Genomic DNA, 4,209 nt, shown 5'->3' on the forward strand with positions numbered 1-4,209 from the left:
CCTCCTTTACCTCTCCTCTCCTCTACCTCTCCTCTCCTCTGAAAGAAAGCCTCATCATTGCTTTATGCAATCAAAGGAGACATGTCTACTGTCTTACCAAAGATTTTCACCATTACTGTACAGCCAGTGTCCAAGGATGTGAAGGTTTGGTAGAGCAGCAGCAGCAATTAGATTGAAATCCTCCTCTTCTTCCATTTCTTTTCCATTACATGCCTGATTTCTGCAGTGGAGAAAGTTCCTTGTCTCACTGGCACCTACACTGGTCTTCTAGACTCTTCTACTCTAAAACAGTTTTTTTTGCCTCCTTTCACTACATAAGTCTCAGTTATTCACAATTTAAAGAAAAAGGCTTTTTCCTACTGTTATTCCATCTTTTAATTTTATGTCCTCTCATGGCTGCCATGTCTTTTTTTTTTTTTTTAAACTCATTATTTATAGTACAGTACACTTATTTTCCCCTTCAACCTCAATCCTCCTTTCTTAATCCACGTAACACCAAGCAAAACAATGAAAGAACTGCTACAAACTTGATTAACAAAGGATTTAAGAAGTGTAATACAATTAATGACAATCAATATAGTTTTATGGAAATAGAACCTGTCACATGAGTTTGACAATTGTATATATGTGTGAGATTACAAATTTAGTTGATAAAGGTTACATTGTTGATATAATAGATTCCTGTGTAACTTGATACAGCATGTTTTAATTGAGAAATAAGAATGGTACAAAACAATGTTATGCATGGCACGGATTAAAAAAAAAAAACAACCAGTTAGCTTATGTGTTTCCAAAGGTGACTGGAAACTGGAACCTAGCTCTGAATTTCATTTAGAGAGCTATTGTTAATATAAAGCTATTAAGTGTCCCAGTCAATGACTGAGAAGACTACTGAAACTTTGCTAATCTACTCTTCAGAAGACATTAATATTCTGGTACTTGCAAACAAGTAAAAGGAAAGTAAAGATGCAGAAAATATCCTTTAGTAGATCATCACTGGCAGTTTTTTAGGGGTGGCAAAGCTGAGTGGTCATCTACTTAGAAAACTGAGTGGTTGTCTACTTGGAAAAAGGACTGAATCTGGCTTGTCAGATAGAGAAAGACCTGCTGTTGAAAAACAGTTTTTCTGTGTCAGTAATGAGGATAAGTTTAGGGAGGTGTAACACCTTCTTACTCTGGTGTGTTTTTCCTGGCAAGTGGCCCTTCTCTTATTCACCAACTCATTAAAAAAAAAGATGGGCTGAAGTGTTTTAGTCAACCTAAATGTAATTCTCAATTTTAGCTTAAATTTCTTTTCTAATCCTGACTCATTTCTTCAATTATATTTAAGGAAGCATAGTTTGAAATTGCAGTTCAGATAATGAATCTTTTTCATCTATTTTAAAAATTCAAAACAGTTTGTAATTTCTTAACTATCCACCTAATTTCAGGAAAATTCACATATAGGTTTCTCTTGATAGCATTTGAGCTTTTCAAAAAGTAAGCTGTTCTGTCAAAAGATTTCCCTGTCTTTAAGTACAATACTTGCCTATTGGCCACTGATGATGTCAGTTTATTCCAATGTTTTCTGTCCAGAAATAACGCTTACAATCAATTAAACTATACTGCTAAAGGCTAAAGGACTGGAAAAAATACCTTTTGGATAAACACTTGAAGGGCTAAAGATCACCATTTTTTCACTTTAACAGAAGAAGGTTGACTGGATCAATTTGTGAGTACATGCTGGAGAATGGAAACTTGGTTATAGCACTTTTTTAACATATTAAAGAAGATCCAGATTAATATCACCTGAAAATGAGGAACTATCTTTAATAGTAAAGGAGCAGTAAACAACATATCAAGATTTCTATTAAATTACTTATTATTAGAAATGTTAATATTAATATTGTATTTTTTGCTGATATGAGCTTTCATTCCATTTGGAATTACTGCTGTAGTCCCTTCTATTTTAGAATTCTTGAATCTAATCTAGAGATTTGGTAATCTGTCATTTCTGTGGTTAAATCAGCTACCTAATTTGAGTGTCATTTTATATTCAGAACAGTGTCTAAAGCACCCTCTCTGAGCTATTTCTACATCTTATTGATTCCTTCTGCCTAATGGCATCAAGAAACAGCTCCTTAGCTACTCATAAAGCTGAAAGTCTCATCAGGCTCTCATCCCTGCAAAATGCTTTTCTCTAGACTCAAGAAAGAGAACACTCTCCCATTTTTATCCATCCTGAGTGCTCATGAAAGGACCATTTTTGTGTGATCGCTTCAGTCTGTCATTTTGACCATAATACTCTCTGTATATGCAAAGTTCCTTGCATACCATCTGGCTCCTTGTTATCTACTGTATCCAACCTAAGCTGCCTGTTTTAACATTCAAAGGCTTTCCTGACCTATCCTTACTACACATCAATTAATTGTCAAAATATTGACTCTAGATTCCAGCCTGGCTGGGATGTTAGCTTCCATTTTCTACTTCCATTTCTAAGTATCCCTCATGGTTAGGAGAACCTGCCTGTAAGTGTTCACTTTGCCTTGTTCTCCTCTTTTAATGCCCTTCTTTATAATAAACTCTTCAATGACTTGCTTCTCATCAGTAAAAAGGTGTCTGGACCACAGAAGGCACTTTTTGTCAGGCTGAACATAATTTCAATGTTTCCTTGCATGTATCCTTTAATATCTATTGCTTCATTTTATATGGTCCTTTTTTTTGGGAGAGGTAGAGATGTAGGGGATGTTTCTAAGCATATCACATGCTTCAGCATGAAAGACCTTGAAATAGATATACTTGCAGTACAACATAATATTTCCTACCTATGAGCTTTAAGTATTTTTTGTGCAGTATTCACAGTATCTGGTAACAGAGGGACCAAAGTATTGGACTTAACTTTTTAGTTCTCTTGTGTACCAGCAGCACTACTGAGTGGCTGTTTTGTCGGGCCAGTTCAGAAATCCCACGGCTTTGGACTTGTGCATCTCCTAGCATTCCTGGTAAGAGCTGTCCCTTCAGAGATGTGCTGTGGCAGGGCTGTGCTCCAGGGCAGGGACTGGGGCAGGGGCTGGGGCTGGGGCAGGGGCTGGGGCAGGGTCCACCCAGGCTGCCCCAGCTGTGCCCAAGTCTCTGTTCAAGGTGACACCAGGGCTGCTGGGGGAGCTCAAGGCTCATGCTCTAAGACTGTCGAGCTAAATCAAAGTATTAACATCATTAATTTTAATTTAATCCCAGTTTCCTTTAAATGGCCCTGTAAAGAAGCACAGGTTCCTATCCTCAAACCACACCTCCTCACTGAGATTTGAATGTAAATCTATTTTTCTTTTTTGTGAAAGTAAATCTAAATGCCAACAGCTGAAGAGTAGTATAGGTTAGTAAACAGCTCCCAGAGTCCCACTGCTCTGAGTTACTTTGTTGCTCTTCCCAGATAGTAGAACTAATAAAACAAATGATTTGTTTATGCATTGTTTATTCAAACCAACACTCATTTTTTACAGGAGCTTAACAAAACAAATAAGCTACTGGCTGGATTTACAAAATGGATGAATAATTTTAGGATGACTAATAATAGATATAGCTGTGTAACTTAATAAGAAAGGTAATCAGCTTTCATACTTCTGGGGCAAACCTGATAACCTTATTCGAAGTGTTCTGCCTTCCTCTTAGTCCTTGAATATGATCACTGCTGGAGGAGGGATGCAAGGCTTGAAAGAACAATGAGCTAATCTGGCATATATTTCAAACCCTTTAGGCAATATTCATTACTTCCTATCTAGAATATCACTGAAGTCAACCCTAGGAAGTGATAGGCGGGATATAGTCAGGCTGTGAGTTAAAATAAGAGATACAATGAAAGTAGAATAAACGTTTTGTTTTGATCCAAATTCAAGCGTAAGTATAGTATACATGCTATAATATGCATGCTGATAAGTATCATATTCATAGAACTCAATTTCTGGGTAGCTTGTAGCCAAGATATAGATTACCTAATGTCTGGCCTTGCCTACTGGAGAAATAAGGAACAAATCCATGCATAAAAATTTAGTTCTGTCCTCAATGAAACTTTGCAAATTTGATTCAAACTAATTTTGAATTCCTTTCCATTACGACTGAGAAAGAGCATTTTTTAGCTCTGGAAGCTAAAAATAGATGCAGATTTAAAAGAACCTGACTTTGCCAATGAAGTCCAAAGCTGAGATTTGGAATGAGCCATTCAGAGGTGGTCTA

The sequence above is a fragment of the Aptenodytes forsteri genome, unplaced genomic scaffold (assembly GCF_000699145.1).
Source record: "Aptenodytes forsteri isolate BGI_AS27 unplaced genomic scaffold, ASM69914v1 Scaffold69, whole genome shotgun sequence".
Taxonomy (NCBI): domain Eukaryota; kingdom Metazoa; phylum Chordata; class Aves; order Sphenisciformes; family Spheniscidae; genus Aptenodytes; species Aptenodytes forsteri.